At 36.1% G+C, this 26604-nt stretch overlaps 1 non-coding gene across 1 annotated transcript; it reads right to left on the bottom strand.

Moving 5' to 3' along the window:
- Positions 1-21020: 21020 nt before the first annotated feature.
- LOC148554777 (small nucleolar RNA R71) lies at positions 21021-21128 on the bottom strand. Its single transcript, XR_015886544.1, has one exon. It is a non-coding gene; the product is annotated as a small nucleolar RNA R71 (small nucleolar RNA).
- Between the last annotated feature and the right edge of the window lie 5476 nt (positions 21129-26604).

Genomic DNA, 26604 nt, shown 5'->3' with positions numbered 1-26604 from the left:
CCTTCAATCCATGTGGGATCGACCTCACTCATGTGAGTTATTATTACTTGATGCGACCCGGTACACTTGCCGGTGAGTTTTGTGTTGGATCGTTTTCCACACATCAATAGATTTTTAAATTAATGAGGATTAGATATAAAAGGGGATTCCAACAGGGAGATTCAAACACAACATTATTCCATTCAAACTACCAAAATACATTTTTATCAGAATCCTTATTTTCTCTGTACCATGAGCAACTAAACCTCCACTGTTAAGGTTAGGAGCTCTATCTATTGTATGGATTGATACTATTATTTTTCTATTTTAATTCATGTAGTGATTTATAATTCAAAAATTGTTTTCGTTCTTTATCTTATGAATTTGGGTGGAACGGAAGTATGACCCTCTTTCTAATTGAGTTCTTGTATAACTTGGAACATCTCTTTACTTGAACAACAGCTTGAAAACAATTTCTCCTAAACTTCTAATTATTTGGATTTAACGGGATACGTGATATATAATCCTTTTATATTTGGGTAATTAGAGTTTCTGTGGCACATAAACTAGAATTAAACTTCACCCCCTAATTGGAATTAATTGACCAAGGAATTGGCGGTTGATGAATTTTAGAGGAGACTAGAAAGGTCTAAGGAATTAGGGTCTAGTCACATATAGTTTGCCATGAATTAAATCTTGCATGATTAAAATAGTTAATAAGAACAGTCAATCCGGAAAATAGATAACTCTGAAGCCTTAACTGCCTTCTCCATATTTTATTCCCAACTTATTTACTTGCCTTTCTTCAATATTCTTGCTATTGTTTAATGTCTTTGAACTCTCAACCACTATTTTCTGTTTGCCTAACTAAGTAAATTAATCAACCATTGTTGCTTAGTCCTTCAATCCTCGTGGGATCGACCCTCACTCACCTGAGGTATTACTTGGTACAACCCGGTGCACTTGCTGGTTAGTTTGTGGGTTATAAATACCGTACCACCTGTGCACCACTGCATTCGAAAACTTCAGCTTCCATCCCATCCCTACTAAATAGCGGTCAAGCCTCTCCTTCACCAAATCCTCTCCTTGTCTTCGGTTTGTCCATGTGAAAGGCCGTCCCACAATTCCAATATCCACTAATTCGTTGCTATCAATAAAATTAATGAATGTTGCAATGGTAGTTGCTGATTTTTTGCCTCCACCATCCTTTTTCGCTTGACTTATTATAGCATTAAAATCTCCCGCTATTACCACTTTTCCTTCTAGTTGTTGACTCATTGTTGTAAGCTCCTCAAACTGTATGGCTCGAATTTGTTCCGAACAGCTCAAATGGACACCAATGAATGTCCATACCCCATTGTTTCCGAACTCCTTAACTTCAGCTGCTTGATAAACTACAATTTTACGGTTTATCTTGTGCTCAATTGAGTGGATTTTATCAATCTTTCATACACTTATCCATACAAAATGCATGGTTTTACAATTTCCTTCTTGATTTTGTTCTATAATTGGAAACTTGCTTCCCAAGCCTTTAAATTACCAAATATTAATTTCCTCTTATTACCATTCGATGCCTTGATTTGTGTGTTAAGTATTTTCAGGCTTCATAGGGCAGGAATGGCTTAGAGGACAGAAAGGGAACATGCAAAAATGGAAGAAAAGCACAAAAATAGAGTTTTTAAGAAAAAAGGCAGCGACGCGCACGCGTGGACGACGCGGACGCGTGCCTAGCGCGAAATGGCAGTGACGCGTACGCGTGGACGACGCGGACGCGTGCCTAGAGCAGAACACAACTGACGCGCACGCGTGACTGACACGTACGCGTGATAAGGAAAAACTTCAAATGACGCGGACGCGTGACGGACGCCACGTGCAGAAAACTGCAGAAGTCACTCCCAGCAATTTCTGGGCCCTTTTTCGGCCCAAATCCAAGTCCATAAACACAGAATAGTAGCCAGAGAATGGGGAAATCAATAACAACATTTGATACAACTTTCAAAAAAGAATTTGAGGTCTTAGATGTAGTTTTAGAGAGAGAGAGGCTCTCTCCTCTCTCTTAGGTTTTAGAATTAGGATTTCTTTTACTTTATGGTTATTACTTCAATCCAGGTTCAATGTTCCCAACTTTAATTTTATGTTCTCTTCTACTTTTAGATACTCTAATGCTTTTATGTGTTAATTACTTATGTTGCCAAATTGGCTTATGAATCTTTCCATGTTAGATTTGAATATTCTATTTAATATAATTTGAGGTATTTCAGATTTATGATTGTTTTACTCTATTTATAATGCTTTCAATTTAATTTAAGATTTATTCCCTTTTTGCTTTGGTTAAGTAATTGGTAACACTTGAGTTATCAGACTCAGCAGTTGATTGAAAATTGGGAATTGCTGATTGATTTGGATTGCTCTAAAGCTAGTCTTTCCACAGGAGTTGACTAGGACTTGAGGATCAAATTGATTGATCCACTTGACTTTTCTTTATTTAGTAAGGGTTAACTAAGTGGGAGCAATAACAATTCTCATCACACCTGATAAGGATAACTAGGATGAGATTTCCAGTTCTTACACCTTGCAAGAGATTTTTATAATTATTAATTTATTTTTCTTGCGATTTAAATTACTTGTTCCTTATTTCAAAAACCCAAACAAAAATACACTTTTTCTCATAACCAATAATAAATAATACTGCCCTGCAATTTCTTGAGATACGACCCGAGGTTTAAATACTTCGGTTATAAATTTTATTGGGTTTTGTTACTTGTGACAACCAAACTTTTGTACGAAAGGAATCCTTGTCGGTCTAGAAGCTATACTACCAACGAAAATTTATTTGTGAAAATTCTAGATTGCGCGAGAGTTCCGTTCGTCAAAATGGCGCCGTTGCCGGGGAATTGCAACTGTGTGCCTTATCATTGGTTATTGTAAATATTTTATTTTGCTTGTTTATTTGTTTTTATTTTTTTTAATTTTTTTATTAGCTACTATGAGCTCTCACCCCCGTCGCTTTGAGTTTGGTTCTAATGTTATTGTAAGGAATGGAAGCTATAACAGGAACATGCATCGAGGTCAAAATAATCAAAGATGGAAGAAGCCACAAGGATCTGATCAACCCTTTCGGCAACAACACCTTCCAAGATACCATGGACAACGACCATTCTATAATGCATGCCAAGACAATAGTTATGGTGGACCTCTTCGTGACAACCAACACCCACTAAATTACTATGGTCAAGAGCCATTCCGAGGTGTGTACCAAGATAATAGATATGGTGGACCCCCTTGTAGTTACCCACAAGCCCCATCATTTACTTATGAACCACCTCCTCAACATAGCTATGAACCACCACACTCACAAGTCACCTACCACCATTCACCTCCATATGACCCTAACCCTTATCCACCCCAACTCCAATCCAATTACTCCCAAGAACCACCACTTCCATATGCACCATGTCCATATCCATAGACCCGAGAATCACAGGAGCGTCTCAAGGAAACAGTGAATAAATTTCATGCAACCCTTCACCAATTGGATCAAGCGATCAATCGATTAGCTTCCCGACGTTCGGACACTCAAGGAACCCCATGGCTTCATGTGGACAATCTAATGAAGAACGTAGCATGAAGGAGATACTAGAAACTCCAGTGGACAGTACGGAGCTTGACTTTGTACTGGAACAAGTAGAGGAAGTCGTGATTATCAAAGAAGAAGAATTGGTTGAAGACTTAGGAGATGCTGAACCTCCATGGGAACTAAGAATTGTGGAAAATTCTGCCAAGCAATTTGCAATCGATGCTAAGGAGGATAGTGCATGACCCTCGAAGCATGTATCTTATGAAGAACTGGACGGAACAGATCAAGAAGCAAGTTTCCTTGGTACTGATAACTAGAATCAAGTTCTCCTAGTAATGAACTTGCATCCGCAAGTGAATTCTTTGAGATTGAAGAATCTTCCCCTAGTGAATACGAAGATGATGCGGAGGTAGACTTTTCTCAACCTCCAATTTATAACTTGAGTGATGAGGAAGATATCGAAGACTTTGATCAAGATGTGGTTACAGTTGAAGAAGTTTTCAAAAAAGTGGAGAAATTCACAGAAGAATACAAGGGAGCAGAGCTTGCAAAACCACTGGAAACACCTATCCCAAGGCCATTACCACCCAATACAAACTTCAAGTGGGTAAAATTCTTAGCCTTTATCTTTACTTTTCCACTTGAATATGGTTTGCTTGAAACAGATGGCCAGCTTAGAGCTCTTTGTGGCTTTAAGAGTAAGAGCGAAATGGCTCGCACTCAGAGCTAGTATGCAAGATTCAATAAAGCTCCACGCTTCAATTTGAGGTACAAGGATTGGTTTCGAGTTCAATTGAATGGGTCTCGGAAGATGTTTAGTAATCTTAGTGAGAATTCAAATTCCGTACTACCCGGCTGGAAAAATGTAGATCAAGACAAAGATGGGTACAAAAGCACGGTTTGAGATCCTGGAATTTATCCTGATAATCAATACTCATGGAGTCTGAAAACCTGCTCTAACTTGCTCGAAAGCTTTACTTGCCTAGTATGGGACCCCGGAGGCTATTGGAATTGTAAACGTTGGTGGAGATTTTTGGATGAGTTTAAGCATAAGCCACCATGACAGGGAGCTCAACAAATGTCCAACTTAAGGACTTTAACTAAAAGTGCTAGGTGGGAGACAACCCACCATGGTATGATCGTTCTTTTTCAGTCTTATTTTTATTTTATTTTGTTTTATTTTTTAGTTCTATTTTATTTTTCTTAGTGTTCATTCATAGTGCCTGCATCAGCATTTGCATTCTGCATTCTGCATACTGCATAAAAAAAAAAGCACGCGACGCGCAAGCGTCGCCGACGCGTCTGCGTCATTCGTGCATTAGAAACTAGGAAGAAAAGAAGCAGAGAGTCACGCGGAAGCATGGCTGGAGGCGTGCCTTAGGCACAACCATGCCCATGCGAACGCGTCGCTGACGCGTCCGCGTCATTTTGAAAAATAGCCTCCCATCCGTGCGCGTCGCCCATGCGCACGCGTGACCCTGCAAAATCGACGTAAAGAGGTGTATTGCAGAAAGTTATGATGGAGTGGGGCTGGAATGATGCTGGAAGCACAAGCCCTATCACGCAAACGCGTGCCCCACGTGTCCGCGTCATTTTTCAAAAAAAGGTCATCCACGCGTGCGCGTCACCCACGCGCACGCGTCACCCTGAATTTTGGCAATGAGAGTATGAAACAGAAAGTTGCACGTGCGCAAGGCTGCACTCGCGCCAATGGCACAATCCACTTCACGTGAACGCGTGACCCACGCGTCCGCGTTACTTGAAGATAACGCCAACCATACGAACGCGTGCTCCACGCGTCCGCGTCGCATGCGACGCACAGTTTATCCATATCAGCACCAGAATTCCTATCTTTTCTTCTCCAATCCTACTTATCTTTCTATTATCATTCTTTCTTCTTTCTTCTATCTTTTCTCTTTCTTTCTTCCTCCTTTCTTACTTTCTTCTTCTTCATCCCTTTAACCTCTCATCCCTCTTCACTTCTATTTTATTTTACTTAATTTATTTGCATACTTTTATTCATTTCATTTTAATTTTGTGCATATTTTTATTTTCTTTTCTAAAATTATTATTTTTCCATTGGTGTTAAAATTTTCTTATTCAACTGTTGCATTTTTTCTTGAATTATTCTGGTGCTTCATGACTTGTTTTATTCTGATTGGGTATTATTATTCATAAGTCAATGCTAATTTTTTATGATACTTGTATTCTATTTGCATTGATATGCACTTATACTATCTTGCATTACCCACTCCCTCTCCCCCATTTGTTGCAATTTTTTGCACTATTGATTTGCCATGTGCTTCTACTATTTTCTCACTTGCATGTTGTAGCTACCATGTAATTGAGACTCTCATCATTTGGCATTAACCCAACCATATTTTATTTATTTTCTATCTTTGTTTTTGGGTTACTTTTCTTCTTTTTCCTCTTCTTTCAGGATGGACACCAAAGAAGGGAAAGGGAAAGCTTCTAAATGGGGAGACAAACAAGTCCATCTGTACAATCCTTGGAGAAAAGCATCAGTTGTAGCCCCCATCCACTTGCACATCTTAGCATGCACAGAGGACGGTGCGATATTTAAGTGTGGGAAGGTCGATACCGATCTCCATGGGTTAGTTATTTTCTTTTCAACACCAATGTGTTATTTTCTTTGCTAATTCATTGTTGCATTTGCATGTTGATTGCATATTTATTTGATTTTGTGCATATTTTAGCACCACTTGGTTAGAGTAATATTTTCTTTTTCAAGAAACTTTTTATAACATTTCACTAATTTGAATTAAAACTTTTGTTGAACTTGTTTGAAGAAATATTATACTGGAACATGGTTTAGAGCTCGAACACATAAAACCTGTGAGATTTTGAGCCTATTTGAATTGGTTGCATTCTATCAACCAATATTTTATTTTTGATGTGTTGTTTTCTCTAAAATTGTGATCTTTGTCTTGCTTGATTCTATATTTCCATGGTTTGATGTATGCATGCACTTATATGATTGAGGCCTTTGTTTCACTGAGCTTACATACCCATATGGCCTTACCCTTTCATTATCCCTTGCAAACCAATTTGAGCCTATTTTATCCCTTTTATTCTTTACTTTAGCACATCATTAACTCTAAGCGAAAAACAATAATGTCCTTAATTTGAATCCTTGGTTAGCTGAGACTAGTGAGAGTGCTCATGAATTAAGTGTGCAGAAAGTGGGTTGGAAACGTTTAGTTTTGGAAATTAAGTATGTTAAACTTCTTCATGAAAATGTGAAAGAAATGTTTAGGACATGTTCATGCATTCAATAATTTAATCATATGCATTGAAAAAAAAAGAAAAAAATTATAGGCATATATATAAAAAAAAGAAAAAAAAAGAAAAAGAAAAGAAAAAGAGCAAATAATAAAAGGGGACAAAATGCCCCAAAGTAAGTGGTGAAAGCAATGCATATGTACTGTACTTGAAATTAGAATGCATGAATATGTGGAAAACATGGTTAATGGATAGTTAGATGTGGTATTACGATTACATGGATTGTCTAAAGTTAGGTGGAAAGTTTAAGTTAATTAAGGATTCAGATTTTAGTCCACTTGGCCAAATACAATCCTACCTTGACCCTAACCCTATTACAACCCTTAAAAGACCTCTTGATATGTGTATCTATGCATTAAATTTCTGTTGATTGGTAGAAGAAGAGCAAGCCTTAGAAAGCAAGGTTAGTAGAGAATTGAGAGAATCGAACCTTAAACACTTGAGTGATTAGAGTGTATACACTTCCGGTGAGGGTTCGATGCTCGATTCTTTGTTCCCGGCTTTCATGAGCTATTTTCTTCTGCAAGTTTACTTGTCTTTTATTGTATAATTTGAATTAGTGAAATCTGATTTATGTTTGTCTTGAAGAGCTTATTTACTTTTAACCAAGTAGGTACAAACATCTTATCATGTAGTAGCATTCATATAGATAGGTTGCATTTCATACATTCTACCATTCTTCTTCACTCCTTTATAGCTTCTCTTGAGCTTAGCATGAGGACATGCTAATGTTTAAGTGTGGAAAGATTGATAAACCACTATTTTACGGTTTATCTTGTGCTCAATTGAGTGGATTTTATCAATCTTTCATACACTTATCCATACAAAATGCATGGTTTTACAATTTCCTTCTTGATTTTGTTCTATAATTGGAAACTTGCTTCCCAAGCCTTTAAATTACCAAATATTAATTCCCTCTTATTACCATTCGATGCCTTGATTTGTGTGTTAAGTATTTTCAGGCTTCATAGGGCAGGAATGGCTTAAAGGACAGAAAGGAAACATGCAAAAATGGAAGGAAAGCACAAAAATGGAGTTTTGAAGAAAAAAGGCAGCGACGCGCATGCGTGGACGACGCGGACGCGTGCCTAGCGCGAAATGGCAGTGACGCGTACGCGTGGACGATGCGGACGCGTGCCTTGAGCAGAACACAACTGACGCGCACGCGTGACTGACGCGTACGCGTGACAAGGAAAAACTTCAAATGACGTAGACGCATGACTCACGCGCACGCGTGACGGACGCCACGTGCAGAAAACTGCAGAAGTTACTCCCAGCAATTTCTGGGCCCTTTTTCGGCCCAAATCCAAGTCCAGAAACACAGAATAGTAGCCAGAGAATGGGGAAATCAATAACAACATTTGATACAACTTTCAAAAAAGAATTTGAGGTCTTAGATGTAGTTTTAGAGAGAGAGAGGCTCTCTCCTCTCTCTTAGGTTTTAGAATTAGGATTTCTTTTACTTTATGGTTATTACTTCAATCCAGGTTCAATGTTCCCAACTTTAATTTTATGTTCTCTTCTACTTTTAGATACTCTAATGCTTTTATTTGTTAATTACTTATGTTGCCAAATTGGCTTATGAATCTTTCCATGTTAGATTTGAATATTCTATTTAATATAATTTGAGGTATTTCAGATTTATGATTATTTTACTCTATTTATAATGCTTTCAATTTAATTTAAGATTTATTCCCTTTTTGCTTTGGTTAAGTAATTGGTAACACTTGAGTTATCAGACTCAGCAGTTGATTGAAAATTGGAAATTGCTGATTGATTTGGATCGCTCTAAAGCTAGTCTTTTCACAGGAGTTGACTAGGACTTGAGGATCAAATTGATTGATCCACTTGACTTTCCTTTATTTAGTAAGGGTTAACTAAGTGGGAGCAATAAGAATTCTCATCACACCTGATAAGGATAACTAGGATAGGATTTCCAGTTCTTATACCTTGCAAGAGATTTTTATAATTATTAATTTATTTTTCTTGCGATTTAAATTACTTGTTCCTTATTTCAAAAACCCAAACAAAAATACGCTTTTTCTTATAACCAATAATAAATCATACTGCCCTGCAATTCCTTGAGATACGACCCGAGGTTTAAATACTTCGGTTATAAATTTTATTGGGTTTTGTTACTTGTGACAACCAAACTTTTGTACGAAAGGAATCCTTGTCGGTCTAGAAGTTATACTACCAACGGAAATTTATTTGTGAAAATTCTAGATCGCGCGAGAGTTCCGTTCGTCACTGCTACAAATAATTTCCCACTGTTTATAATTTGAACATTGATGCTGTCCTTCCAAGCTAGCGCAAGTCCTCCTGCCATTCCTGACAGGTTAACAATATGTCAGTTTTCATAGCTACATGCCCGGAGTTTTGCTTCCACCTGTCGAGATTATTTCTTTGTTTCACTTATGAACACAATCTCAGGGGAGTGGGATTTACATATCCCTTTTAGGGTGTGAATTGTCAGGGGTCTCTCCAAACCCCGACAATTCCAAACTATAGTTTCCATGGCGCCTTGGGTGCCATTTGTAGGCTGGCACCCTCCACCCCCTGTTCAACTATATTTTCATCCTCTGTTCTTGCTTTCTTTGTAGATCCTTCAACTATACCACTCATCAACCTTTTTTTGGATGCAGCTTTAGTATCCAACCCTCCAGCACCTTGTCTTGCTAATTTTTTCCACTTCCTGCCTTCCTCTGTTGTGAGACATTGCCCAATAGTGAATTGCATAGGTTATCCTTCATCCTCCTTGGCATTGGACTGACCAGCTATGATAACCTCCATGCATTCTGTTCTAGAGTTGGCTGATTGAGGTGACTCAGGTGCTGCCTTGTTGCCAGCGTTTTGTAGTTTCAAACTTTGTTCCTCCTCTTGCATTGACATCCTTGCAAATTCCTCCAATAAGCAGTTTAAGACTGGCTTTTTCTTACGTTGAGTAAGCTTATTCTGATTCTGGGCTGAGTTATTAAATGTTCTTTCTCTTTCAGAGTTAATTTGTATTCCCACTTGGCTGGCTTTAACCCATTCGCCAATGTCATCCTCTTTTACCCTATCACTCTCTGTGTCCTTCAGCAGATCATGGCAGTTTTTCACCTCGTGCCCCAATTTTGCGCAGTAGGTACAGAACTTTCCAAGTCTCTCATAGCGCAATGCCACCTCTACCTCCTTTTTATTAGGTCCTGCAACAATTAACTGATCCCTCACTTTCTTGGTAGCTTCAATATTGATCTTGGCCTTTACAATCCTAGTTTCTCTGCCTCTCATTTGAAATTTACCTACCTCCAACACTGTGCCCAGCCTCTCTCCCAATTTATGTCCAACTTCGAGGGTTTTAAACGATTTTGGCAAACTCCAAAATTGAACCCAAACTGAAAAATTGGAAAAATCTCTTCATCACCATTTTGATCTTCCTTCCATCTCTTGACATGGAGCACGTAATCCTTGAATAACCACGGAGAACCACGTTCAACACGCAAGACCTTCCCCACTTTATTAAAAAAGAATTGGAAGTAATTGTCTCCTTTGTCACTCACGCTAAATCCCTCCGGATTTTCTCATATATCCTTTAAAGCATTCCCCATGGTTCCAACTGAGAAGGTTTTGGAAGCAAAGAGTCTGCGATAGAGACTATTGGAGCAAGAGTTAATACCTTCTGATATATCTGCCTCTTCCAGCAGAATCACATTCCTACCTCCTTTTCGATTTTCTTCCTCAGTCCGATCTTCATCTTTCCTTGCCTCAGCCATGCAAATTACGTAGACTATCTTTGTCAAACTAGTAGTCAGAGATTTAAGTTAAAATTTAATTGACATTGACAGTGTAGCATTGACGGCAGCAAAAATTTTGTTAAAAACCATAACAGAGCACTAGAAAATTCTAATAGAGCACTTCACTCTTAACCACACTTATACTTAAAAGTCCAAACTTTTTAAAATGCACGTGGGTGATAGAATCAAGATGGAGTTGGGTGGGGTTGGATAAAGTGGAACATAGACAGTGACAGAACTAAAATTTTGGTAGAAGATGTGTCAAAAATTAAAATATTATATAATCAAATATAATATTATATATTTCATAATATATATAATATGATTAGTATTTTTTAATTAAAAATAATAAGTATTTGTTATATAAAAAAAGTTATCTTAATTTTTATAAAAAAAATTAATTTTAAATTTGATAAAATAAAAAAATTATCTACACTTTTAATTAGTTTATTTTGTTGTATTTGTTGTGTATTATTGCGATAATAAATTATATTTTTATTTTTAATATCATAAAATAATATACTATAAAATAATATAAATAAATTATTTGATAATTTTGTTATATGCCTTTAAAACATATTTCTAAATAAAATATAAAAAGTATAATCATTTTAATAAATTTATTTAATATGTTATAATTTTAATATTATAAATAAATAAATAAATTTTAAAATAATTTATTTTCATGTATCTACTGTAATATATAAGAATTTTTTAATATTTAATTAGATATTGATGTTATTATATATTTTTATAAGATAATAAGTATAAAAATTAAGAGAAAAATATTTAAAACGAAAAAAAAAAGCTTAAATATTTAAAAATTTGAACATAAAAAATGATTGACAATAATATTTTTCTCAATTTTAAGGATTGTGACTTATTTTTTAGTTTAATAATATATTTATTTATATAAAACAATCACTTATTTTATTTTTTAAATAAAAAATAAAATTCTATAATATATAATAATTTTATACACTTAAAATTGTTAAATTTTGTCCAAAAAAATTGGGAGCCAAGATATAAAGTTAGAAGATTAAAATTATATTTTAAAAATGGTTTAAATAAGTTAATTGTAAAAATATTAATATAAAAATAAAATTTATTTTTTAGACATGAAGAGCAAAATTGATTTTAATTACATTTTGAATGTATTTTTGGAAGGTTCTAAAAATTTTAGGAATAAAATAGATATACTTTACCCTCTTTCATCCCTAATGATTTTTAGATATCCAAATTAAATTAACACTACCACTCAAATTATATATATATACTAAAAATTAACCACTAAATTAGTTATTATATATTATTTGTATATATATATAAAAAAAAGTTACGCAGTCAAGCCTTTTACTTAAAGAGTTCAACTAAATTAAAATTATACATCTCATATTCACGCGATACTTTATTTCAATTGAAATAAAATCGTAAATAACTGAATTTTACGTACACATTTTGTGTAGTTTTTTTTTTCTTCCTTTTTTTTCTTTTTTTTTTTTCATGTCTTTTTTTCTCCTTTCTTTTCTTCTTCATCATCAACATACATGCATACATTATCATCATCCTCTTCTTCTTTATTCCGTTTTCTTTTTTAATCTCTTTCTAAAAAAAAACAAAAACAAGAAGAAAAAAAAAACATAACCAAAAAAAGTAAGATCAACTAAAAAAGAAGAAAGAAGAAGAAGCCAAATAAATTCTCTTGTTAAAAGACTGTTGCATCAAGTCTAGAACATTAAAAAATTTCGGCTAAGAAATTCCTGTCACGGTTAAGAAATTTCAACGTCAAAGTTAAAAAATTCAGGTGTGACGATTAAAAAATTTTAGTGTTATTTTTTTATTTTATAATTTTTTTCAAACAACTCCTCCTCATTTTTATATTTTTTTTTATTTTACACTTTCATAATTTTTCTTATTTCACTCTTTAACAAGAATAAAAAAATAATAATAAAATGAAGAAAACTTACAATTTTTTTTTTGGATTTTTTTTACAATAAACATAAAAATTTTAGAAGGAAAAACACATAACTTTATAAATAAAAATATAGAGATTTTGCACGAAAAAAAAAAGAATAAAAAGAAGCAAAAGAAAGAAAAGAGCTGCAGCATCAAGTCTAGAATCATGAAAAATTTTAGTTAAGAAATTCTTGTATCACGGTTGAAAAAGGTTGGTATATATTATTTTTCATGTAAAAAAAGTGTAATTTATGTGCATATTGTAAGTAATTTTTGTTAGGTTTTAACTAATTTAATTAAATTTAGTTGACAAAAATATTTGGATGTATAATGAAACTATATATATATAAGAAACACTATTAAAATTGACGGTAAAACTGTCGATAATATTAAAAATCGACGGTTAGCTAAACTGTCGATAAGTTTTTAATAAAAGCGACATCTTGCCAGTCGATAATATTATCTAAAATCAACAACTTATCCGTCGATATTTTGATTTATTAAAATTAAATGATGCTGTCGATTTTTAAACTAAAAAAGCGACAATGTTGCTGTCGATTTTTTCTATTTTAAATTAAAAAAACGACAACAGCGCTGTCGATTTTAATGGCCAAATTTTTTTATTAGATTTTTTTTATTTGAAAATAATAGATAGTTAATGTAAATAAATTTTTAAATATAAAAATAAAATTCGAATATATTTCATTAATTGGATAGTCTTTGATGCGTCACATAGCCAGAATCCATGACCCATATAGTTCAAAATCCATCAAGTAAAAGTAACATATCACTAGAAATATTTCAGGTTGACTATTATCATTGTCCCGCATCTTCTTTACTAAGTGAGCAGAATATGCATATTGTGAGCTAGGGATAAAAAATGTGGCCTTAGTTCTTCGAACACTATATCTCTTTCAGCTTGTAAACAATGCTTGACACAAGTTTATAATTAAAGAGAGAAATAATTGAAATATTAAAATTACCAGCTACTCTCAAAAAAATGTGAAACCAATTTTTTCTTTACCATTAAATAAAGATGGAAATTTAGCAAATTAGCAACATTATATACCTGAAGTATTTAAGAAGAAATGTGAGACCCTGTAATTTCAAAAATTTTTTCCTTCATCTTTTGCAGAGCTTCTGTCACCAGCTTTGAGTTAGACAAAATTCCAAAATAAAACATAAGCAAGAGAAAGAAAACAAAGATAAGGAATTTTATTACTGAAAATCTTTCCTACATATACATACTTCGCTCTATCTTCTTTGGCAATCTCATGATGCCTCATCTTTTTCTATAGGTGTGCAAACTCCTATTTACAATTATTTATTTAATTAACCATAATATCCCAAAGTTAGAAAGATTTTAACTAAACATCTCAACAGAACCCAAAGCTAAAACTTAAATCTGCATAAATTTACTCGAGAAAGTTCAGAATCCATGAAGTAGAATACTTATATATAGTTGCTTACCTCTCCACTCAGAGACTTTATGTAGTAAACCGGAAGTTCCTAGTTCCTAATCTGTTTTTCTTATGAAGTACATTGTGTATTTATGTTCGGTATTCATTCTGAAATAACATTTACATCTGCAATTTACGCTGCTCCACTTGTCAAATCTAAAAACATATGGCCAAGCCAACTAGAATTTTTCAAAAGAAAAATTATACTGTTCTATTTCCCAGCCATTCAAAAGCTCTAGCATTGAATATGAAACAAATGAAAGTTGATAGTAACAAAAACCAAAAATTGGTTGAACTTGGATGAAGTAAGGCATCACTTTACAAAGGAATATGAGTGTTAAAGAAACACACAATGATGTAATAGAGAGTAAAAAATTTGGATAGTGCAATTTTACCGTTAGAGGAAGTATGGAAGAAGCTGGAGAAGTATGCACAACACACTTGAAAGGAGTGGACTCTCACGCCTATCTTCCGAGAAGCACGCTTGTGTCCTTTCTTCAGCAATTCCAACAACATTTCATGTTCATATGCCACACAATTACATCAAGACATCATTTTATGCCAATTATGAATTAGCAAGCAGTTCATTCAATCCAGAACTGTTAAACATAAGTCAATCATTATTCATTATCACAGATAACTGAATCTAGCGTAATATACATGCAAGATTATAAATATGCATAGACATTGATAATACATTTTCTTCTTATCATTATTATTAGATTGAGGCTAAGAAAAGAGGAATTTGGAATTGAACTTTGTTGATGTTGAGATTAAGGGGCCAGGAATGAAGAAAGTTGTAGATGTAATCGAAAATGTCCATCGAAAAATCGAAGCTCCTATGACCCAGTTTCACTGGACCGATTGGTATATCCTTGTTTGCCTCCTCCATCTCCTTTTTATTCTTCTTCTTCTTTTTGTCTTCTCCTATAAAATACACTCCGAAATTTTTCATGCCAAGCTAGATTCTACATTAATAAAAGCAAAATAAACAACAAATTGGTAAATTCAGAGCATAAATTCACCAAAAACAAATGTCAAATCCAATAGGAACCCTATCAAACCACAATGACTAACAAAAAAGATGAAAATTCAATAAGTAAATCGAATCTCCAAATCAAGAAGAATTTATTATGCTAACTAGGTTTCAGTAATATTGATGCGATTGTTATTGACAAGCGTAAATTCAGAATTTCATGATAAAAATAGTAGATACAAAAACTACAAAAATAAATATAATAATCAGAGAGAGACAGAAAGGAACTTACAAGAATATGTGACGGCTACGGGCTCTGGCGACGGGCTCACAGCGACGGCGACCAGCAAAGACATTGCAACGATGAGTCTATGGAAGAAGAAGAACTTACATGCAAATTCACAAATCACAATGTGATATATATAGTGTAAACTCCGTTAAATTAGGAAATAATTAGTCAATAAATTAAATTTTAATAAAAAAATTTAAAATATAAATATTATATTAAATTAGGATAGAGTTCATTAAAATGAGAATTTTGACACTAATTTCAAAGAATTTAGCCTAAGATTGAGCCGAATAAACCGAACCGGTTGAACCGAATCTAAAATGGGCCCAAGGCCCAACCCACACTTACCCATTTAATGAGCTTCAGCTCATTGCACTCCTCTTCATTTCCTCATTCACGTTCCATAGCCAAGGAGGAAGAAGGTGAGGAACAAACCCTTGTCTTCCATTAAATCCATCATAACTTCTGGTTCCGAGTTCCGATCGCCGCACTGTTTGCAGCCACGCGTCCATCTTGTCGAGCTCTACAAATCCATCGGAATAATTTCATGGGTAAGCCACTCTTTCTCTCTCTCAGCCTTCCTTTCCCCCAATTTCTCGAAATTATGTAAGTGGTGTTGAGTTTTTGACTCTTGATGTACTAGGATCCGATTAGCTTGAGAAAGATATTCACTCTTACTTATACGACGCTTGGATAAGGTGAGGATACTAGAACTCTAGCTAATCTCTTGATTTGGTATTTTGAGTATTGAATTTGGGTATGTATATGTGATATATATGAAATTAGGTGTATATATGTATATGTTGGAGCTTGAATTGTGAGCCTTGGAGCTTGGTGGAGGTCGGGTACTTGTGCCTTGGTGATTTTTGGACTTGTGAGGCTGTGTTTGGCTTTGGACAATACGTGAAAAAAGTGGCCAAGTATGGTTTAGATTTCACGTATGTAATATAAAATATTCTCTGAAGATTTAGGCTAGTTGACTTTAAGATAGAAATAAATGTATGAGTATATAAATTGATTAGTGCTTAATGATAAGTTTTGAGTAGGGGTGGCAAGCGAGGAAGCCCGCCCCACCCCGCCTAATGGTGGGCTGGCGGGCTAAGCCCGCCAAATAACCTTTTTTTTCTTTTTTTTTTTATTTTTAACTATTAAATAATATATATAAAGGCATAAAAAATCTCTCCAATTTTTTATTTTTAACTATTATAATTTCTAAAAGTATAAACAAATTATAATTTTTATATTCACAAACATTAAAGTCTTTGTAATTATAAATATCTAATAAATATAATTATAAACCAAATTTTCATCCAAAACATAATTATAAATATTGTTCCCAAAGCAAAATAAACATAATCCAAAACATAATTATAAATATTGTCTCTAAAACAAAATAAATATAATCCAAAATACTCAATTTTCATCTTCATTCTCTTGTAAGTTGGATTAATTGATGGCATTAGAGTTTAAATGTTGGACTGTTTCATGATGAATTATTGATGCTTGCAAAGTGGGAAAAAGAATGAACATGAGCTTGTGGTGGTATAGTGGTAAATGTTGTGACTAAAGTCAATAGATTTAGATATGTGATCATGTATATATTGATATAAAACTATTTGAAGCAGGTTGTGAATGATTGATGAGCGGATAATTTATACGCTTTTTGGCATTGTTTTTAGTAGAATCTAGTTACTTTTAGGGATGTTTTCATTACTTTTTATGTTAAATTCATATTTCTGGACTTTACTATGAGTTTGTGTGTTTTTCTGTGATTTCAGGTATTTTCTGGCTGAAATTGAGGGACTTGAGCAAAAATCAGATTCAGAGGTAGAAGAAGGACTGTTGATGCTGTTGGATTCTGACCTCCCTGCACTCAAAGTGGATTTTCTGGAGCTACAGAACTCAAAATGGCACGCTTCTAATTGCGTTGGAAAGTAGACATCCAGGGCTTTCCAGAAATATATAATAGTCCATACTTTGGCCGAGTTTAGATGACATAAAAGGGCGTTGAACATCAGTTCTACGCTGCTGTCTGGAGTTAAACGCCAGAAACACGTCACAAGCCAGAGTTGAACGCCAGAAATACGTTACAAACTGGCGTTCAACTCCAAGATTGACCTCTACACATGTAACATTCAAGCTCAGCCCAAGCACACACCAAGTGGGCCCCGGAAGTGGATTTATGCATCAATTACTTACTTCTGTAAACCCTAGTAACTAGTTTAGTATAAATAGGACTGTTTACTATTGTATCAGACATCTTTGGACGCCTGGTTCTTAGATCATGGGGGCTGGCCATTCGGCCATGCCTGGACCTTTCACTTATGTATTTTCAACGGTAGAGTTTCTACACTCCATAGATTAAGGTGTGGAGCTCTGCTGTTCCTCAAAGATTAATGCAAAGTACTACTATTTTTCTATTCAATTCAACTTATTCCGCTTCTAAGATATTCATTCGCACTTCAACCTGAATATGATGAACGTGACAATCATCATCATTCCCTATGAACGCGTGCCTGACAACCACTTCCGTTCTACCTTAGATTGAATGAGTATCTCTTGGATCTCTTAATCAGAATCTTCGTGGTGTAAGCTAGATTGATGGCGGCATTCATGAGAATCTGGAAAGTCTAAACCTTGTCTGTGGTATTCCGAGTAGGATTCTGGGATTGAATGACTGTGATGAACTTCAAACTCGCGAGTGCTGGGCGTAGTGACAGACGCAAAAGGAGGGTGAATCCTATTCCAGTATGATCGAGAACCTCAGATGATTAGCCGTGCTGTGACAGAGCATTTGGACCATTTTCACAAGAAGATAGGATGCAGCCATTGGCAAGGGTGACACCTCCAGACGATTAGCCATGCAGTGACAGCGCATCGGACCATTTTCCAGAGAGGATCAAAAGTAGCCATTGACAACGGTGATGTCCTTACATAAAGCCGGCCATAGAAAGGAGTAAGACTGATTGGATGAAGACAGCAAGAAAGCAGAGGTTTAGAGGGACGAGAGCATCTCCATGCATTTATCTGAAATTCTCACCAAGGATTTACATAAGTATTTCTATCCCTGTTTTATTATTAATATTCGAAAACTCCATAACCATTCTATATCCGCCTGACTGAGATTTACAAGATGACCATAGCTTGCTTCATACCAACAATCTCCGTGGGATCGACCCTTACTCGCGTAAGGTTTATTACTTGGACGACCCAGTGCACTTGCTGGTTAGTTGTGCGAAGTTGTGATAAAAAGTTGAGATTACAATTGAGCGTACCATGTTGATGGCACCATTGATGATCACAATTTCGTGCACCAAATTTTTGGCGCCGTTGCCGGGGATTGTTCGAGTTTGGACAACTGACGGTTCATCTTGTTGCTCAGATTAGGTAATTTCTTTTTGTTTTGTTTTCAAAAATTTTTCAAAAAAAATTCTCCTTTGTTTTCGAAAAATTTTTAAAATAAATGTTTTCAAAAATATATTTTTCTTCAGAATTTTTAAGAATGAATTCTAGAGTTTCATGAAGCATATTGAAGCCTGGCTGGCTGTAAAGCCATGTCTAATTCTTTTAGACTGAGGCTTCCTCTTCAGTATATGAAGTTGGATGAAGTATCAACTGTTGTATGCCTGATTTGTATCTTCTAAAGCTTGGCTGGCTATTAAGCCATGTCTAACCCTCAGATTGGAGCTTTAGACTAAGATTGCAAGATTCCTGGAATTCATATTAAAAATTTTGGAATCCTTATTTTTCTTTTTCACAAATAATTTTTGAAAAAAAAATACAAAAAATTATAAAATCAAAAAAAATAAAAAATATTTCATGTTTCTTGTTTGAGTCTTGAGTCAAGTTGAAAGTTTGGTGTCAATTGCATGTTCATCCTGCATTTTTCGAAAAAATCATGCATTCATAGTGTTATTCATGATCTTCAAGTTGTTCTTGGTAAGTCTTCTTGTTTGATCTTGATGTTTTCTTGTTTTGTGTCTTTTCTTGTTTTTCATGTGCATTTTTGCATTCATAGAGTCTAAACATGAAAGATTTCTAAGTTTGGTGTCTTGCATGTTTTCTTTGCATATAAAATTTTCAAAAATAAGTTCTTGATGTTCATCATGATCTTTAAAGTGTTCTTGGTGTTCATCTTGACATTCATAGCATTCTTGCATGCATTCATTATTTTGAACCAAAATTTTCATGCATTGCATCTTTTTCATGTTTCTCTCTCTCATCATAAAAATTCAAAAATCAAAAAAATATCTTTCCCTTTTTCTCTCTTAAAATTTCGAAAATTAGATTTGACTTTTTCAAAAAATTTTAAAATCCAGTTGTTTTTATGAGTCAAATCAAATTTTCAATTTAAAAATCTTATCTTTTTTCAAAATCTTTTTCAAAAATCAAATCTTTTTCATTTTTTTGTTATTTTCGAAAATTATAAAAATATTTTTCAAAAAAATATTTTTCTTATCTTTACCACATAATTTTCGAAAATAACATCATCAATTAATGTTTTGATTCAAAAATTTTAAGTTTGTTACTTACTTGTTAAGAAAGATTCAAACTTTAAGTTCTAGAATCATATTTTGTGATTTCTTGTGAATCAAGTCATTAATTGTGATTTTAAAAATCAAATCTTTTTCAAAACTAATCTCAATCATATCTTTTCAAAAATATCTTCTTATCTTATCTTTTTCAAAAATTTGATTTCAAAATATCTTTTCTAACTTCTCATCGTCTTATCTTTTCAAAATTGATTTTCAAATTTGTTTCAACTAACTAACTAACTTTTGTTTGTTTCTTATCTTTTTCAAAACCACCTAACTAACTCTCTCTCTCTAATTTTCGAAAATATCTTCCCTCTTTTTCAAAATTTCTTTTTAATTAACTAATTATTTTAATTTTTGATTTTAATTTTCGAAAATTACTAACCTTTTTCAAAAATCACTAACTCTTTGTCAAAAATAATTTTCGAAAATTCTCTTTCTCTCTCATCTCCTTCTATTCATTTATTCATCTACTAACACTTCTCTTCATCTCACATCTCTACTCTCCTCACCCTTGTGTTTCTTTCCTTACATTACATTCTTTTCTTCTTCTTTCCTTCTACTCACACAGGGACCTCTATACTGTGGTAAAAAGGATCCCTATTATTATTATTTTTCTGTTCTCTCTTTTTCATATGAGCAGGAGCAAGGACAAGAATATTCTTGTTGAAGCAGATCTAGAACCTGAAAGGACTCTGAAGAGGAAACTAAGAGAAGCTAAATTACAACAATCCAGCAAGCACCTTTCAGAAATTTTCAAACAGGAAGAGGAGATGGCAGCCGAAAATAATAATAATGCAAGGAGGATGCTTGGTGACTTTACTGCACCAAATTCTAATTTACATGGAAGAAGCATCTCAATCCCAACCATTAGAGCAAACAATTTTGAGCTGAAACCTCAATTAGTTTCTCTGATGCAGCAGAACTGCAAGTTTCATGGACTTCCATCTGAAGATCCTTTTCAGTTCTTAACTGAATTCTTGCAGATATGTGATACTGTTAAGACTAATAGAGTAGATCCTGAAGTCTACAGGCTCATGCTTTTCCCTTTTGCTGTAAGAGACAGAGCTAGAGTGTGGTTGGACTCTCAACCTAAGGATAGCCTGAACTCTTGGGATAAGCTGGTCAAGGCTTTCTTAGCCAAGTTCTTTCCTCCTCAAAAGCTGAGTAAGCTTAGAGTGGATGTTCAAACCTTCAGACAGAAAGAAGGTGAATCCCTCTATGAAGCTTGGGAGAGATACAAGGAACTGACCAAAAAGTGTCCTTCTGACATGCTTTCAGAATGGACCATCCTGGATATATTCTATGATGGTCTGTCTGAATTAGCTAAGATGTCATTAGATACTTCTGCAGGTGGATCCATTCACCTAAAGAAAACGCCTGCAGAAGCTCAAGAGCTCATTGACATGGTTGCTAATAACCAGTTCATGTACACTTCTGAGAGGAATCCTGTGAGTAATGGGATGCCTATGAAGAAGGGAGTTCTTGAAATTGATACTCTGAATGCCATATTGGCTCAGAACAAAATATTGACTCAGCAAGTCAATATGATTTCTCAGAGTCTGAATGGAATGCAAGCTGCATCCAACAGTACTCAAGAGGCATCTTCTGAAGAAGAAGCTTATGATCCTGAAAACCCTGCAATAGCAGAGGTAAATTATATGGGTGAACCTTATGGAAACACATATAATCCATCATGGAGAAATCACCCAAATCTCTTATGGAAGGATCAACAAAAGCCTCAACAAGGCTTTAATAATGGTGGAAGAAATAGGTTTAACAATAGTAAACCTTTTCCATCATCCACTCAGCAACAGACAGAGAACTCTGAACAAAATACCTCTAATTTAGCAAACTTAGTCTCTGATATGTCCAAGGCCACTGTAAGTTTCATGAATGAAACAAGGTCTTCCATTAGAAATTTGGAAGCACAAGTGGGTCAGCTGAGTAAAAGGATCACTGAAATCTCTCCTAGTACTCTCCCAAGCAATACAGAAGAAAATCCAAAAGGAGAGTGCAAGGCCATTGACATAACCACCATGGCCGAACCTGTAAGGGAGGTTGAGGACGTGAATCCCAGTGAGGAAGACCTCCTGGGACGTCCAGTGATCAATAAGGAGTTTCCCTCTGAGGAACCAAAGGAATCTGAGACTCATCTAGAGACCATAGAGATTCCATTGAACCTCCTTATGCCATTCATGAGCTCTGATGAGTATTCCTCTTCTGAAGAAAATGAGGATGTTACTGAAGAGCAAACTGCCAAGTTTCTTGGTGCAATCATGAAGCTGAATGCCAAATTATTTGGTATTGAGACTTGGGAAGATGAACATCCCTTGTTCACCAATGAACTAAGTGATCTGGATCAACTGACATTGCCTCAGAAGAAACAGGATCCTGGAAAGTTCGTAATACCTTGTACCATAGGCAACATGATCTTTGAAAAGGCTCTGTGTGACCTTGGTTCAGGGATAAACCTCATGCCCCTCTCTGTAATAGAGAAACTGGGAATCTATAGGGTGTAAGCTGCTAAAATCTCAGTAGAGATGGCAGACAATTCAAGAAAACAGGCTTATGGACAAGTAGAGGACGTGTTAGTAAAGGTTAAAGACTTTACATCCCTGCTGATTTCATAATCCTGGATACTGGGAAGGATGAGGATGAATCCATCATTCTTGGAAGACCCTTCCTAGCCACAGCAAGAGCTGTGATTGATGTGGACAGAGGAGAATTGATCCTTCAATTAAATGAGGACAACCTTGTGTTTAAAACTCAAGGATCTCTCTCTGTACCCATGGAGAGGAAGCATAAAAAACTTCTCTCAAAACAGAGTCAACCAGAGCCCCACAGTCAAACTCTAAGTTTGGTGTTGGGAGGCCACAACCAAACTCTAAGTTTGGTGTTGAACTCCCATATCCAAACTCTAAGTTTGGTGTTGGAGAGTCTCAACAATGCTCTGAACATCTGTGAGGCTCCATGAGAGCCCACTGTCAAGCTATTGACATTAAAGAAGCACTTGTTGGGAGGCAACCCAATTTTTATCTAATTTTTATTTTCATGGTTTTTCATGTTTTATTAGGTTCATGATCATGTGGAGTCACAAAATAAATAAAAAAATTGAAAACGGAATCAAAAACAGTAGAAGAAAAATCACACCCTGGAAGAAGACCTTACTGGCGTTTAAACGCCAGTAAGAAGCATCTGGCTGGCGTTCAACGCCAGAACAGAGCATGGTTCTGGCGCTGAACGCCCAAAATGGGCAGCATCTGGGCGTTTGAACGCCAGAATTGCACCCTGGAGAAGAGCTGGCGCTGAACGCCCAGAACAAGCATGGTTCTGGCGTTCAACGCCAGAAATGGGCAACAAATGGGCGTTCAACGCCCAGAACAAGCACCAATCTGGCGCTGAACGCCCAGAGTTGTATGCAAGGGCATTTTGCATGCCCAACTTGGTGCAAGGTTGTAAATCCTTGAACACCTCAGGATCTGTGGACCCCACAGGATCACCTCAGGATCTGTGGACCCCACAGGATCCCCACCTACCTCCACTCACTTCTTCTCACCCCTTGGTGCGCAGAAATTGTGATTACACTTTGATTATGTAAAATTCATCGCTCTTTCTTTCCCTGGTAATGGCGCCAAAAACATGATGCCAGTACCATGGTTCACAACTTCGCACAACTAACCAGCAAGTGCACTGGGTCGTCCAAGTAATACCTTACGTGAGTAAGGGTCGAATCCCACGGAGATTGTTGGTATGAAGCAAGCTATGGTCACCTTGTAAATCTCAGTCAGGCGGATATAAAATAATAATGGAGTTTTCGAAAGTAATTAATAAAATAGGGATAGAAATACTTATGTAAATCACTGGTGAGAATTTCAGATAAGCGAATAGAGATGCTTTCGTTCCTCTGAACCTCTGCTTTCCTGCTATCTTCATCCAATCAGTCTTACTCCTTTCCATGGCTAGCTTTATGTAATGCATCACCATTGTCAATGGCTACTTTCGGTCTTCTCTCGGGAAAATGATCCAAATGCCCTGTCACGGCACGGCTAATCATTTGGAGGCATCACCCTTGTCAATGGTTTACATCTTATCCTCTCAGTGAAAATGGTCAACGCACCTTGTCACGGCACGGCTATTCATCTGTCGGTTCTCGATCATGCTGGAATAGGATTTACTATCCTTTTGCGTTCTGTCACTATGCCCAGCAATCGCGAGTTTGAAGCTCGTCACAGTCATTCAATCATTGAATCCTACTCGGAATACCACAGACAAGGTTTAGACTTTTCGGATTCTCTTGAATGCCGCCATCATTCTAGCTTACACCACGAAGATTCCGATTAAGAGATCTAAGAGATACTCATTCAATCTAATGTAGAACGGAAGTGGTTGTCAGGCACGCGTTCATAGGGAATGATGATGATTGTCACGTTCATCACATTCAGGTTGAAGTGCGAATGAATATCTTGGAAGCGAAATAAGATGAATTGAATAGAAAACAGTAGTACTTGCATTAATCTTTGAGGAACAGCAGAGCTCTACACCTTAATCTATGGAGTGTAGAAACTCTACCGTTAAAATTACATAAGTGAAAGGTCCAGGCATGGCCGAGATGGCCAGCCCCTCTGATCTAAGAACTAGGCGTCCAAAGATGATCCAAAGATGAAACTCAGGATGTCTAATACAATAGTAGAATGTCCTATTTATAATAAACTAGCTACTAGGGTTTACAGAAGTAAGTAATTGATGCATAAATCCACTTCCGGGGCCCACTTGGTGTGTGCTTGGGCTGAGCTTGAGTGTTGCACGTGTAGAGATCCTTCTTGGAGTTGAACGCCAGCTTTTGTGCCAGTTTGGGCGTTCAACTCTGGTTTTGGATCCTTTTCTGGCGCTGGACTCCAGAATTGGGCAGAGAGCTGGCGTTGAACGCCAGTTTACGTCGTCTATCCTCGAGCAAAGTATGAACTATTATACATTGCTGGAAAGCCCTGGATATCTACTTTCCAACGCAATTGAAAGTGCGCCATTTTTAGTTCTGTAGCTCCAGAAAATCCATTTTGAGTGCAGGGAGGTCAGAATCCAACAGCATCAGCAGTCCTTCTTCAACCTCCGAATCTGATTTTTGCTCAAGTCCCTCAATTTCAGCCAGAAAATACCTGAAATCACAGAAAAACACATAAACTCATAGTAAAGTCCAGAAATGTGAATTTAACATAAAAACTAATGAAAACATCCCTAAAAGTAACTAGATCCTACTAAAAATATACTAAAAACAATGCCGAAAAGCGTATAAATTATCCGCTCATCACCCCTCTTTCACACAATCCCATAAACCCTCTTCCCCAAAACTCTTCACCAATCACCTCAATCTCTCTTCCCTATCACCACTTCACCACTCACATCCATCCACTCTTCCCCATAAACCTACCTCATAAACTCCACCTACCTTCAAAATTCAAAATCAATTTCCCACCCAACACCCACCCTTATGGCCGAACCTAACCCCCCTCCCTTCCCTATATAAAGCCCTCCACTCTTCCTCATTTTCACAAAACACAACCCTCTCTTCTCTTCTTGGCCAAATACACCTCTCCCCTTCTTCTCCACATTTCTTCTTCTTCTTCATCTATTCTTTCTTTTCTTGCTCGAGGGCGAGCAAAATTCTAAGTTTGGTGTGGTAAAAGCATAAGCTTTTTTGTTTTTCCATTACTATTGATGGCACCTAAGACCAGAGAATCCTCTAGAAAAGGGAAAGGAAAGACAAAAACTTCCACCTCCGAGTCATGGGAGATGGAAAGATTCATCTCCAAAGCTCATCAAGACCACTTCTATGATGTTGTGACCAAGAAGAAGGTGATCCCTGAGGTCCCTTTCAAACTCAAGAGAAATGAGTATCCGGAGATCCGACATAAAATCCAAAGAAGAGGTTGGGAAGTTCTAACAAACTCCATCCAACAAGTCGGCATCCTAATGGTTCAAGAGTTCTATGCCAATGCATGGATCACTAGGAACCATGATCAAAGTAAGAACCCGAATCCAAAGAATTATCTCACCATGGTTCGGGAGAAATACTTAGATTTTAGTCCGGAAAACGTGAGGTTGGCGTTTAACTTGCCCATGATGCAAGGAGAAGCACGCCCCTACACTAGAAGGGTCAACTTTAATCAAAGGTTGGACCAAGTCCTCATGGAAATATGTGTGGAAGGAGCTCAATGGAAGATTGACTCCAAAGGCAAGCCGGTTCAACTAAGAAGATTGGACCTCAAGCCTGTAGCTAGAGGATGGTTAGAGTTCATCCAACGCTCCATCATCCCCACTAGCAACCGATCTGAAGTTGCTGTGGATCGGGCCATCATGATTCATAGCATCATGATTGGAGAGGAAGTAGAAGTTCATGAAGTCATCTCTCTTGAACACTACAAAATAGCCGAAAAGCCCTCCCCTGTGGAAAGGCTAGCTTTTCCTCATCTTATTTGCCATCTATGTTACTCAGCCGGAGCTTTCATAGAAGGAGACATTCCCATTGAGGAAGAAAAACCCATCACTAAGAAAAGGATGGAGCAAGCAAGAGAGCCCATTCATGGATCTCAAGAGACGCATGAAGCTCATCACCATGAGATCCCGGAGATGCCTCAAATGCATCTTCCTCCACAAAACTATTGGGAGCAAATCAACACCTCCCTAGGAGAATTAAGTTCCAACATGGGACAATTAAGGGTGGAACATCAAGAGCACTCCATCATCCTTCATGAA

The sequence above is a fragment of the Arachis ipaensis genome, chromosome B6, assembly GCF_059453495.1.
Source record: "Arachis ipaensis isolate K30076 ecotype BB chromosome B6, ASM5945349v1, whole genome shotgun sequence".
NCBI lineage: Eukaryota > Viridiplantae > Streptophyta > Magnoliopsida > Fabales > Fabaceae > Arachis > Arachis ipaensis.
Note: the sequence above shows the minus strand (reverse complement) of the source record. Positions and strands in the feature narration are given on the sequence as shown.